Consider the following 14,607-nt stretch of genomic DNA (forward strand, 5'->3'; position numbering starts at 1 on the left):
AGTTAGTTTCAAGGTAATTGGTTGGAATTCTAGGTAGATGTAAGAGAGTAGAAAGTAGGTTGGACCCATATTGCAGAGAACCCTGTGTGGGATGAGAAGTTGGAAATTCCACCGTAAGCAGTAAGGAATTACAGAGATTTTAGAGTAAGAAAGTGACCTCATTGGAGTTCTGCTGGACAGGAGCATATAGCATGAGATAAAATTGGATGAGTCTTCAGAAGTCCATGTAATTAGTCCTAGGGAAAGGTAATGAGGACCTGAGATAAGGCAGGAAGTATAGAAATTAAAATGAGGAGTCACTTCAAAAGGCTTTATAAAGGTGGGCGATGCGGATATAGTGACTGCTTACATTTTGGAGGCAAAAGAGAAGGCAAACTTTTGAGCCTGCATAGCTGGGAGAGTAATAATGTCATTAGCCAGGAAGAATGAGCTAAGAGGAAAGATAATGAGATAATACTTGGCTCTGAAGAGTTTGGGGTACCGGTGAGGCATCTGTGTGAAGGTGTCTGGTGGACAGAAAGGACAATAGAGCACAGAAGAAGGGTCCTGGCTAGAAACTCTGGAGTCACCCACCAAAAACTATTGGTGGAAGCGAGGGGTGGGTGACACAGATCCTCACAGGAGCATTGAGACTGCTGTAAAAAGGAAGAGAAACAGGAACTGAGACGTGCATGAGACCAGTCCTGCGTGTCTAAAGAGGTTACCAAGAGGAAAGCCCTTCATAAACTGTCAAGTACTGCAGAGACTCAAGCTGATGAGAAGCAGAGGAATGAACAGCTGCTGTGAAGGCCACAGGGAGCCCTTTCCTGAACTAACAGTACCACTGTGATTTTTTGATAGTTCTTATAACCAGTCAAATGGATTAATCACACTGCTAGTCCCTTGGGTAGGATGTGATGGCAAAGGAGTCATGAAGCCAAGCCTTTTTGACAAGAACATTTGCTCTTGAATGCTTCAAATAACTTGCTGGTCATTCCAATGTTCTTGATTATGTCAACTGCTTTTTGAGTCTGTACGTTCAGCCATTTATCCAAATTAAGTAATGATCCCTGGGGACTTCAATGGCAAGGCATTGGTATGGGGATCAATGGTGCCATCTACTGTCCTTTTCTTTGATAGAAACAACTTCGGGGATAAATTCTTTTTCTCCCATCACACATTTAGCATCAGGTCTTTTAAAGTATAAATAGTTCCACATTTTAAAGTTTGTAACCAGTCAAAGGATGGTTAGTAGCCCTGGCCCCTAAGTGCTAGCAAGATTTTTCTGATATCTCCCCAGATGGTTATTTGGGAGGTCAGAACCTGAGGCCCAGAAGTCAGGGACCATAAGGGAAGGAGGTCACTGTAAGGGAAAGAGGTTACAAGTGTCAGGCGCTGGCACCAAGCTTTCCAGGTGCCAGTACCTGACACTTGTAATCCCAGCGATTTCCCACAAGGGCTTTAAGACTTCATTACTTTATCTCCAATTTTCAGACAAGGACGAAGAAAAGTTAACTAAGGTCAAATGCTAGCAAGTGGCTGAGCTAGAAGTTGAATCTTGATTTGCCTGACTCCTGTGATTTTTCTACTAAATAACTTCTTTCTGCCGGATTTGTGACAATTCCTGCAGACATTTACCCCATAGTTCCCGAGCATCGATCCTCAGACTACAGCTAGTGGGGAAGCTGCACTTCATGGCATTGGATCTTTTATTTTTTTCTTAAACCATTTAGCACTTCACCATTTATGCTAAATTCGTCATGCCATGTATTTTTCTGGATACATTTTATTTTCAAATGCTTCTATGATTGAATTAAAGAAATCAACTCCTATTTCAGTGTGACTATTTTTCCTGTATTCTTCTTAGATGAAAATCAATTTCATGTCAGTGAGCAGGTCATCCTTATTAGTACTTTGTAAGTACTTTGATATAACTTTGTTTTTTTAGAAATGGGGTCTTGCTCTGTTTCCCAGGCTGGAATGCAGTGGCATGATCATGACTCACTGCATCCTTGAACTCCTGGGCTCAAGAGATCCTCCTGCCTCAGCCTCCTGAGTTGTTAGAATTACAGTCACGAGCCACTGTGCCCAGCTCTCCATGTATTATTACAGAATATTATTTCATAATCAAAATTGCAAACATGAAAAAAAATTGAAAGTGCTTAGCAATAATAAAGCTCCATTCTAGAAATGTAGAAATTATTAAAAATTGTATATTTTAGTTATTCATGGATAATGCAAATATAACAGCCATTTTGTGCAAAATATATGATAAATCAGAGTAAACTTAAGAATATCCATGTAAATTAATTTAATAGTTTTTATGCTTTCCCCAAATATGCTGAAAAGGTCTCACTTGCCCTAGGGAAGTACATACACATAAAGCATGCCTTAGTGAGGTCTGCAATTTTGCTAAAATAAGTCACTACTTTCCAACATTAAGGGGAAACAGTAATTTATAGGACTGCAGTGAATACAAGTTTTTTAAATTATGGTCTGTCCTAGGGGAAAACTACCCCTGTACAAATGTATTTACAAGAAAATAGTTGGAAAAGTTTGGAAGCCTGGGCACTGTGGCATAATCTTTTATTACCATCATTATTTGCCTAAGTTAAGGTGCTTATCAGAGTTGATCTTAGCCCTAAGAAAATTTGAAGTAGTAAAATAGCATTCAAAGAAGACCTACATCATTACAGCAATATCCCTGATTCTTCAGATTTGAGGAGCTCTAAAGTTTTCTGAGCTCTTTTATTTTCTGCAATGAGGTTCCTTACCTAGAATAAATAAGAAATTAAAATATACTGATTTATCAGCCATTTGACAAAAGTAATTTGTAAATTAGGTTGGACCTAAGGATAAACTATGATGGTTTTATTGAGAAGATTAAAACTAGTGTCCAGTCTCTGTGGGGAATTTTCTTCCTTCTAGCCAGAGCACATTTGAAAACTTTTCCTTTTATGGCTTTAGTTAAAGAAGAGAGTTGACCTCTACACAAACTCTCATGAGCACACATAGAGTTGTGTGGGGTTTTTCTTTTCTGTCACCCCCACATCACATTTTAGACAACCTAGGCCCAGGGTCCCCCATGTTCATCCCTTTCCTGCTGAGACCTAGGTCTCTTTGGAGCAGACTCCTTCCCTAGATTAATCCCATTGTCTGACTTTTCAACATCCCACAAAGGGCCGCTATGTCCTAATCAAACAAACAAACAAAGAAAAAACACACATGGTCACATGGATTGGAGCCACTTCAAGTTCATGTTCTCGGACTTCTCCCCTCCCCTTGCCCTAGAGCTGTCCCACAGGATGCCCTTGGCAGCCTTCTCTTCCATCCTCTTCAAAGGCTCCCCCTCCCTCAGACCCAACCACCTCCCTTCATCCCTATTCTCAACTGACAACTTCCCCACTCACAAGCTAATCTACTTCTCACCCACCTTCATTCCTTTTTTTCCTTTCCTTTCGTTCCAGGGGACAAGGCTACTCCTACCACTTCCCTCAGGAATCTTGTTCCATTAACTATTATCTCTCTGGTATTAATGTTCTATCTCTCCTTGATTCTTTCCCTTAGCAGACACAGACTCTCCTGGATTTCCTGCCACCTCCCTGGTCCACATCTTGGGCTGACGGCCCTTAAATGTAGGTGGTCCCAGGTTGTTTTCAAAGCTCTCTTCTTTTATTACTCTCTATACTTTTCTTTGATATCCCCATATTTACCCTGTAACAGTCAGGATTCAGTCAGGAGATGGAACCACACCAGTTATGTTAACTGAGATAAATTAATATGAAGAATTGTTAACTATATATACAGTTGTTAACTAAGTAACCCAAAGAGTGAAAAGAAAACTCTAAGATATGGCAAAAGTAGCACCTGTAGGAAGCAACTCCACCTCTAGGGCTGAGAGGACAAAGGAAGAAGCTGGAATTACTAAAACTAGAATGTAGAAAAGAGACTGCCTAGTGAGGGACCCAGACCTTGGAAGAGGGGACGTAGTTGGTCACTGCTGGTGTCTCTAAGCAGGGGTAAGAGGAAGCCGGTTTTGCAAGAGTTAAAAAAAACTACACACTGGCCCCAACAGCTGTTACTGGAATGATCTGTAACTGCTGCAGGGAAGCAGTGAGGTTGCGGGGAGACTCACATCCCGTCCTCCCTCCAGCCCTGCAGCTTCCCTCTATTGGCAGAGCCTAAGAAAAAGCCAAATGGTCAAGCAGAAATGTAGTTTGCAGAGTCCTAGCTCCAGCATCAGAAAGCATGTATGGAGAGCACATTTGGAGGAAAATATAAAAATGGGCACAACTCCACAGCCTCAAATACCACTGGAAGGGGCTGGGCGCTGTGGCTTATGCCTATAATCCCAGCACTTTGGGAGGCCGAGGCGGGTGGATCATTTGAGGTCAGGAGTTCGAGACTAGCCTGGCCAACATGGTGAAACCCTGCCTCTACTAAAAATACAAATATTAGCCGGGTGTGTAATCCCAGCTACTCAAGAGGCTAAGGCAGGAGAATCACTTGAACCTGGAAGGTGGATGTTGCAGTGAGCCGAGATTGTGCCATTTCACTCCAGCCTGGGCAACAGAGCAAGACTCCGTCTCAAAAATAAATAAATAAATTAATTAATTAGTTAATAAAACTACTGGAGGATTCAACAACCTGTTTCCCTAGCCCAAGTTTCTCTCTTGAACTCCAGGCTTTTTTAACCAGCCTCCTGTTGGAATATTTCTTTGCATGCCCTATGGTTACTTCAGACTCAATATGTTCTAAATTGCTCTCTTACCTTTCTCCTTCCCAGCCTGTCCTCTTCTTCCACCCTGCTCTCTCCATATGAATGAGTACCACCGTTATGTCTTTATGAAATGCATAAATGTTATTTCATCTGTACACCTCTGACCCTTTGCGCTCACATTGAATCAATCATTAGAGCCCTTTCACTTCCCTTAATACCTCTCAGGTCAGTTCCCTCCTCTTCAGTCCCATTTCTACTCTCTCAGTCTCTACCCCCTGTCATTTCCTACCGGATTAAAACATCGTCTCTACTAACTGGTCTTGCTGTCTCACATTTTACTCTGTTGCCATACCCTGGGCTCTAACTTCCTGACAGTGATCCCCTATACAAGCAGAATGATCTTTCTTAAATGCAAATCTTGTCACCCTGCTCCCTGCCTAAAATCCTTTACTGGCTTCTCTCAATCTTCAAAATTCCTTTCTCTTTGGTATGACTTAGAAAGTTGTCCAGCCTTAATTCTAGCCTCTACTTCTGTCCCCACCCCCTTTCCTCATTTCAATCCAAATTCAATCATCTGAGCATACCGCACCGCCTAGCTTTCTTCAGCCTTGCCATGTTCTTCATGGCCTCTGCATGTTTGTACATCCCATTGCCTTTTCTGGGTTGATCTTCCTATTTCTCACTTCTGACCCTTCTTCCCAACTTTTTTCCACCCTTCAAGATTGAACACAAGTTTTAACTCCTAGGGGTATTTTCTCTGTCTCAGCCCTCAAGCCTGTCCCTGGTCTGTCAAGGTCTCTCCCTTGAGCCCCCACACCCCTTCATGTTGGGCTTCTTGGGGCTATTCCTGAGTGGTTAGGAGTGAGAGTTCTGAAGCCAGACACTGTGTTCAATTTCCAGCACTTCATCTTGCTGTATGTGTGACCTTGGGAAAGTTATTTAGCCATGCCACCCTCAATCCCTGCATATGTAAACCAGGGCTTATAATAATACCTTCTGATAGGTGGTTATGAAGATTAAATGAGATGTACGCAAAAGCCCAATTCCAGTTTTTGATCATTCTTTTCAAAGCGTCTCACATAATTCTCTGGCTACTGGTACATATAGATTATTAAAACCAGGGCACAAATTGATAGTGTACTGCTTTATAACAACACTACTGTTCTGCTAAAACCCTCAGCCACATTTATTTTAGAAGGGCCAGGACCAGATGGATACTATCATTGACTTGAGTCTATAATTATTTGGGGATGGGCTCAAGTCTTGCATTTTTTTTTTTTTTTTTTTTTTTTTTTAGGTACTAGGGTCTTCCACTCTCTTTAGGAAAAAGAGTGAATGCTTTACCAGCCCTAATATCCTCTGACTGGTGTTAAAGCACATTTAGTGGGAATGTCATTAACTTTTTCATGGGAAAGATGAAATTGGCCAGCACCCTGTTTCTCCCTTCCAGTTTTGCTGTGCTCCTGGCTGTGCCTAGAGAGGGAAATCCAATGAAGCATGAGGTCAGGCAGCCCAAGCTCTTCCCCAGGGTGCACTCAGCCAGCAGGCCTTGGTCCTACCTTGAGGCAAACACTCCTTCTAAACGTTTATTTATGCTTTTGAACCCAAGGTCCAATGGGAACATAAAACATATGATTCCAAAAGAGATTACCCCCCACTGATTTCTTCTACCACACACAGAGAAAAGGAAAACCATGTATAAGCCAATAGCTGGGAACTTCTCCAGAGAGCTTCTGACCACCATGTATGAAGCCCTTAAATATAGCTGTGGGGAGAGCAATGCCCAGGGAAGGCACATGGACAGAATGAAGGCGCAGGCATGTATTTTGTTTTAATTTTCTTTTCACCAGACCTATCCTTGACTTTTCACAGATTTCCCCAGCTGAAGAATCAGGATGGATGATAACATGGGAGAAAAATGTTCCACTGTGGCCAGTCTGTGTTCCTCCGGAGAGTCACTTATATGCATGTGGATGGGCAGCCGGGAGCCCTGGTTGGCCCATGAAGCAGCTGGGGAGGTCAGGCTGCTCCCTGGGAGCTGGGATGGAGTGACCTCTCTGTCTTTTGGTTCTCCGGCTTTGGTCCCACAGCAGACTGTCACCTCAGATGGCCTCACTGAGGCAGAATGAGTTACTGGCAAGTTAGCAACAGTCGAGCTATATGATGTCCTCCTGTGTCCCCCTCTGAGAGCACTGAGACTCTGACACTCCTACTGCTGGGCTGTGAAAATGACTAAGAAAAATGTAGTAGGGATAGCTTTTTAAAAAGCATGACAAGTTTTTTAGCCTTGCTCAAAAAATACCTCTCCTTAAGGAAAAAAAGCAAGAGGGCCTGAGCATAGGCGTGGGGGTGGGAGGGAGCTAAAATACTAATGTCTCTAGGGGAAGTTGCCTTCAAAGGAATACAGGACTGCAGGGTGACTCATGTTCCCTGGAAATGGTTTATGTTCTAATACTGAATCTATAGAATCATAAAACCAGATTGTATGCAAGCATTTTGCACGTGTTCGTCATCATTGTTACATGTCACAAGTATATTACTTTTATAACTAAAGTCTTATAACCAAGTTGTGTCTTTACTTTTTATTCTTCCACACTGCAGCTCCCCCTGCCTGACAAGTAGAAGGATAATCAGAGTGCTGGTCCTGCATGAAAGGAAGCTATCACAAACTATTAATGAGAGATGTTTGAGCCATTTTAAAATTGGTGAGAGATAAAATTTTCATTTTTTAAAATTAGAGTCAGCTTGTAGTTATTCACTGTAAAGAAATATAGAAAAACATACAAGCTTAAATAGTTGGCTTTCAAATATATTTTATATAAATATATTTGAGTGTATTTATTTCTACTTCTGAATATAGTTTTCATCTAGGATTTTGGGAAGCCAAGTAATTTCCTACAAACTAGATGAAGTACATTGACTTCATACCTTTAAAAAAACCCGAAAAAGGGCCGGGTGCGATGGCTCACACCTGTAATCCCAGCACTTTGGGAGGCCGAGGCGGGCGAATCACGAGGTCAAGAAATCGAGACCATCCTGGCTAACACAGGGAAACCCCGTCTCTACTAAAAATACAAAAAAATTAGCCGGGCGTGGTGGCGGGCGCCTGTAGTCCCAGCTACTCAGGAGGCTGAGGCAGGAGAATGGCGTGAACCTGGGAGGCGGAGCTTGCAGTGAGCCGAGATCGTGCCACTGCACTCCAGCCTGGGCGACAGAGCGAGACTCCGTCTCAAAAAAAAAAAAAAAAAACAACCCGAAAAACAAAACAAAACAAAGAACACTCTGTTTAAACGAAATTGCTCAGAAGCCCAATATGTAAAATCGGTATAAATGGAGCAGCTCCGGTAGATGCAGAAATTACAGGCCTTAAGCCGAGCCCTCTTGGCTGTCATGTCCACCTCATAGCAACACCAAAGGTGCTCTGGAGACAGCAGTTTACATAAGAAAGTGAACACACACAAAGATGTTCACCATCATTAGCCACTAGGGAAATTCAAATGAAAACCGCAATGAGATATCACTGCACACCTATCAGAATAGCTAAAATAAAAAAGAGTGATGATACAAATACTGGCAAAGATAGGGAGAAACCATGTCACTCATGCACTACTGGTGGGAATGTAAAATGGTATAGCTACTCTGGAAAGTAGTTTGGCAGTTCCTTAAAAAACTAAACACATAAACTATGCAACCAAACAATTGCACTCCTGGGCATTAATCCCAGAGAAGTGACAACTTATGTTCACACAAAAACCTGTACACTAGAGTTCATATGAGCTCTATTTGTAATAACCCCCAAATGGAAATAACCTAGATGTCTTTCAACAGATGAATAGGTTAAACTGCGGTACATCTATATGATAGAATACCACTCAGCTATACAAAGAGGCCAATTATTAACACATCGAACCTGGGTGAATCTCCAGAGGATTATACCATGTGAATAAAGCCGATACCAAAATGTTGCGTACTGTATGATTCCATTTATATAACATTCTTAAAATGTCAAAATTATAGAAATGGACAAAAGATTCATATTTTCTAAGGGTTAAGAATGTGGGAGGGAAGTGGAAATGGCTTTAAAGGGCATGAAGGATTGTGTTGGTGATGAAATGACCTGCATTTTGTTTGTATTTACATCAATATTCTGGATGTAATAGCGTACCATAGTTTTGCAAGACGTTGCTATTGGGAAAACAGAGTTAAAAGTACATGGGATCGGCCAGGCACAGTGGCTCACGCCTGTAATCCCAGCACTTTGGGAGGCTGAGGCGGGCGGATCATGAGGTCAGGAGATCGAGACCATCCTGGCTAACACGGTGAAACCCCGTCTCTACTAAAAATACAAAAAATTAGCTGGGCGTGGTGGTGGGCGCCTGTAGTCCCAGCTACTCGGGGGGCTGAGGCAGGAGAATGGCCTGAACCCAGGAGGCAGAGCTTGCAGTGAGCCGAGATTGTGCCACTGCACTCCAGCCTGGGCGACAGAGTGAGATTCCGTCTCAAAAAAAATAAATAAATAAAATAAAATAAAAGTACATGGCGTCTCTGTATTATTTCTTACAAATGCATGGGAATCAAAAACTTTTTCAGAATAAAAAAATCTATAATAAGATTTTAATCATAAAAAGATGATCTCTCGAAATCCTGTGTTCAACTGTAACTTGGATGTCACTTGTTTCACCCTGTTCAGAGTGATTCATGCATCACTCTAGTGATGGCAGTGTGCCCTTCAGACAAATGTCAGTTTCCAGGTGAAGTTCAACTTCCCTCCTTCTAATCTAGTAAAAAGCACCTACTTGAGTTAATATCATGAATCAATGAAGTATTCAGTGCTGGAAATGAACCTACTGTTTTCGTTTTTTTTTTTTAAGTTCATACCTCCTCTGAACTAGATAGGTATTTAAGTGATAAAGCAGAGAAAGCAAGAAAGAGATAATATCAATGAGAAATGATTGGTTGGTTGGATCATGGCATGTACCTACCTCACTTCAAAAAGTGATTTAGGATATATTATTTTAAAAATATGTGTTCTATATTGTGGTAGGCCGAGTGGTAGTCCTCCAAAGAGGTCCATGTCTTAATCCTCAGAACATGTGAATATGTCACCTTGCATGGTAAAAGGAACTTTGCAGATGTGACTAAGTTAAGGATCTTGAGATGAGAGATTAGCCTGTATTATGCAGGTGGGCCTGATGTAATTGCAAGGGTCCTTACAAAAAGGAGGGAGGAGTTCAGAGACAGGAGAAGAGAATTTGTTAAGGAAAGCAGGGATTGGAATGATATGGCCATAGCCAAGGAAACTGGCAGCCACTGGAAGCTGGGAGAGGCAAGGAATATTCCCTCTGAAGCCTTCAGAAGGAATCAGCCCTGCTGACACCTTGATTTTAGCCCTATAAGATTCATTTCTGATTTCTGACCTCTGAAGTTTAAGAGAAAAATAAACATGTGTTGTCTTAAATCACTAAGTTTGTGGTAATTTGTTACAATAGCAACAAGAAATTGAAGGAGAAGAAAATAAAGAGGGGAAAATATGATGAAGCAATAGCTTACTCTTTCTTGTGTCTAATTTTATTGAAATTCTAATTGAAAGCAAGATTTACTTCTTATAAATTCTATGTAGACTGTACATTTGAAAGCTTACCAAACAAAACAAAAACAAAATCAGTCAACTCCCATAGCAAGACATTGTATAATCTCTAATAATTAACTTTTTTGTACTCTGCCAGTAAAAAAGCTCATATTAGAAATTCTTTTTAGGTCAGGTGCAGTGACTCACACCTGTAATCCCAGCACTTTGGGAGGCCAAGATGGGCAGATCACTTGAAGCCAGGAGTTCAAGACCAGCCTGGCCAACATGGTGAAATCCCATAGCTAATAAAAATATGAAAATTAGCCAGGCACGGTGGCCTGTAGCTACTCAAGAGGCTGAGGCAGGAGGATCCTTTGAACATGGGAGGCAGAGGCTGCAGTGATCGAGATCATGGTACTGCACTCCAGGCTAGGTGACAGTCTCGACTCTGTCCCCCGCCCCCCCAAAAAAAAAGAAATAAAATTTATTAAGCATGTCTATCGTTTGTTATAATCTCAGTAAGAGTTAAGCTCAATATTATCTCTTTATTTCCATTTTAGAAAACCAAGAGTCAAGTAAATTACAATAAATCATTTAGAGCTTGGCATGCATTTCTCTATTCTTTCTCTATTTAATATTTTGAAGGCAGCTTTTTTTTCATAACCTCTGGCATCATTCCCTTTACCTTTAAATCATCACCATTCATTCATTAAACAGGTAATTACTGCTATATATAAATATATATACCTATAGATACATATATACACATGTAAAAATATACATATATGTACCTATACATGCACGCACATATAATAGGAATTAAATTACTCCCCTTATTTATAGTAGACGTGTGAGAACAGTGAAGATACTGATTTTCAAAAAGGTGAATTCCAGAACATGATATCTCTCATGCCCTAGAAAGTCTTTAGGATGTTGTTAAACAGTGGTTTGGGAGCATTTAGAAAACATGTATGGCCGGGCACGGAGTGGCTCACGCCTGTAATCCCAGCACTTTGGGAGGCCGAGGCGGGCGGATCACGAGGTCAGGAGATCGAGACCATCCTGGCTAACACGGTGAAACCCTGTCTCTTCTAAAAATACAAAAAATTAGCTGGGCGTGGTGGCGGGCACCTATAGTCCCAGCTACTCAGGAGGCTGAGGCAGGAGAATGGCCTGAACCGGGGAGGCAGAGCTTGCAGTGAGCCGAGATCACGCCACTGCACTCCAGCCTGGGCAAAAGAGCAAGACTCCGTCTCAAAAAAAAAAAAGAAAAGATGTATAATCCTCAGGAGTCAGCAACATGGTTTCCTGATGGCTTCTAGAATGACAAGTCCAGATAGAGTTGGTATTCACCTAATATAAGAGCTTTGGAATGTTCTCTTGTCCCAGTATATGCCACATCCCACAGGCTCCAACTGGCATAGGACTGTGTTTCAGAGAGTGCCTGTTAGCATGTGAATGACTCGAGAAGAAACAATGTTCTTGCCACGATTACATACGTATGGCTTAAAATATAATTACAATATGCTTTTAAAATGTGCCACACACGTTTACAAACCACAGCACATCAGAGTATCTCTCTGAGGTCATCTAACTCAGCCCTACAGAATCCTTCTATAGCATCTACTTGAATATCCCTAGGGAAAGGGAACCTATACCCTCCCTGTTCAACCTATTCATTAGACAGTTAATTTATATGGAATAAAACTCTGTCCTCTATCTGATATCAACTCATCGTTCATCTGTAAATTTAAAAAAAAAAAAAAATCCTGGGTTTTTTTTTTTTTTTTAGATGGAGTTTCGCTCTTGTTGCCCCAGCCTGGAGTGAGTGCAATGGCGCAATCTTGGCTCACTGCAACCTCTGCCTCCCAGGTTCAAGCGATTCTTCTGCCTCAGCCACCCAAGTAGCTGGGACTACAGGCATGCACCACTATGTCCGGCTAATTTTCTATTTTTTAGTAGAGACGGGGTTTCACCATGTTGGTCAGGCTGGTCGCGAACTCCCAACCTCAGGTGATCCGCCCACCTTGGCCTCCCAAAGTGTTGGGATTAAGGGCGTGAGCCACCGTGCCTGGCCCAATCCTGTCCTCTTTTAACACTTGAAGATAGTATCAGGCTATATCAGACCATTCTTGCATTGCTGTAAAGAAATACCCGAGACTGGGTAATTTATAAGAAATGAGATTTATTGGCTCATGGCTTTGCAAGCTGTCAACTGGAAGCATAGCGGCATCTGCTTCTGGGGAAACCTCAGGAAGTTTCCAATCATGATGAAAGGCAAAGGGGGAGCAGGCACATCCCATGGCGAGAACAGGAGCAAGGGCCGGGGGAGGTGCCACACACTTTTAAATCATCAGATCTCATTCATGATGGTGAAGACAGCACCAAGCCATGAGGAATCTGCCCCCATGATCCGAACATCTCCCACCAGGCCCGCTTCCAGCATTGGGGATTACAATTCAACATGAGATTTGGGCAGGGACAAATATCCAAACTGTATCACAGGCCCTGCTTCCAAAATTTTTTTTTTCCCAAGTTAAACATACATTTTTTCTTAACTTTCCTTCACAGGTCATTTTCCAGGCAGATTTAGCCAGACTAATCTCCTCTGCTGCTAATTTTTCTAAACCAGTTTTATAATGTATTGCTCAGACCAGGACAAATACTCCAGATGTCATCTGCCACAACAGGTTATAACAGTTATGAAGGTAATGCTCTGTATTCATCTGTGTGGCATGAAATCTCATTAGCTTTGTTGAAATAATTACACCAAACTATGTTCTTTTGTATCTTTTTCCAAGTAATCATAAAAAATGTTTTATAGAAAAAAAATGTAAGGATTAAACGCTGTGATACTCTAAAAGAGATATCCTGCCACATAGATACTTAGGGTATTGTGTTGGTTCAGCCAGCTATGACTCCACCTCACAGTTCAATAAAGAGCCAGCATCTCTCCATCCTCTTCAGAAGGCTGTGCTGGAAGACTTCCAACCATGCTAGTCATGGTACATTATAGGTATGGCATTCCCCAGATGTAACAAATCAATAATGAGGACAATTTGGCCTGTCTTACAACTACTGAACTACTTTTTTGACTCCTAGCGATAACTTCTTTTCTAATGTTCTTCCACCATCTGTTTAAAATGAGCTCTTGAATTTTTCTAGGACATGATATCATCTTATAGGATTTGACCTTTTGAAAATCTGGATGAGTAGGTGTCTCCATTTTCCTAACATCAACTATCCCCCAACAGTTTTGAAGATTATATATAGCAGTTCTGAAAGCATCTCCATATTTGTTCATCACCCTGGGATAAAATTCATCTGGACTTACGAATTTGCACTAAACTAAAAACAACCAGAATTCAAAAGGACTCCTCTGCCTGCCAATGACTTAGTGTCACATGGTAACTGTGGCAGAAGGGGATCTGCAGTCACTAGGCTCTTTAAAGATACAACAGAGGCAGCGTTGGTGGTACAAAAGGCTTCACAGCAAATGGCAGTAGATAAATCTGCTATTGTATCTTCTGATTATTAAGATAATTAAGATAATTAACTTTATTGGGGTTACTACACTAGGAATTATCCTATTTCTTCATAACATGAGTTGCTTACTTTCTTATTACCATTGAAATAGAATGCCACTAAGGCAGCTACCAGCATTTGTCACAAACATGAAACTAGCTCCTAAAATTTTAGGCCTTAAATATGGAGATAAATTTAGAAGACATTGTAGTATCTCCCCAACATCAATTTCAATCTCTCCTTTTGTATAGGTTGCATTGGGTAGGGTTGACTTCACTCCCAACTCCAGGGGTGCCCCCAGGTTGCTTTGAACTCAATTTGCCACAAAGATTGATTAGGGATGGACATATGACTTAATGCTGACCATCAAAGCAGGATTCAGGGCATTTTTTCCATGGCTTTGAGGGGAAAAGCTATCTCCTTCCCCTGGCTGCTATCTCACCCACCTATTAATCCAGAGGAAAACCAGTTTGAAGATAAACTCTACACATGAGAGAGACCAGAATTTAAACAAAACATAACTAAACAAAAACACCACACTCACATTGAAACAGGGTCCTTGATCAAAATAAATCTGAAGCTTACACTACTATGGGACCAGTCTTTCTCAAAGTTCAATAGAAGAAATAAGCCCTAAGATATACATTGCATGCAATAATGTAGCTTCTGTCCTATGCAACTGGAATGGTACTAAGTATGTCCTATCCTTGGGAGAACTGAGAAAACAGTCACTCAAATTACTTTTATGCTCTGTGGTTCAAATGAGGAACTCTGGTTGCAAAAGCAATTTGACTCTGCAGTTGGGTGTACTGAA

This window comes from Pongo pygmaeus, chromosome 15, assembly GCF_028885625.2.
Source record: "Pongo pygmaeus isolate AG05252 chromosome 15, NHGRI_mPonPyg2-v2.0_pri, whole genome shotgun sequence".
Lineage (NCBI taxonomy): Eukaryota > Metazoa > Chordata > Mammalia > Primates > Hominidae > Pongo > Pongo pygmaeus.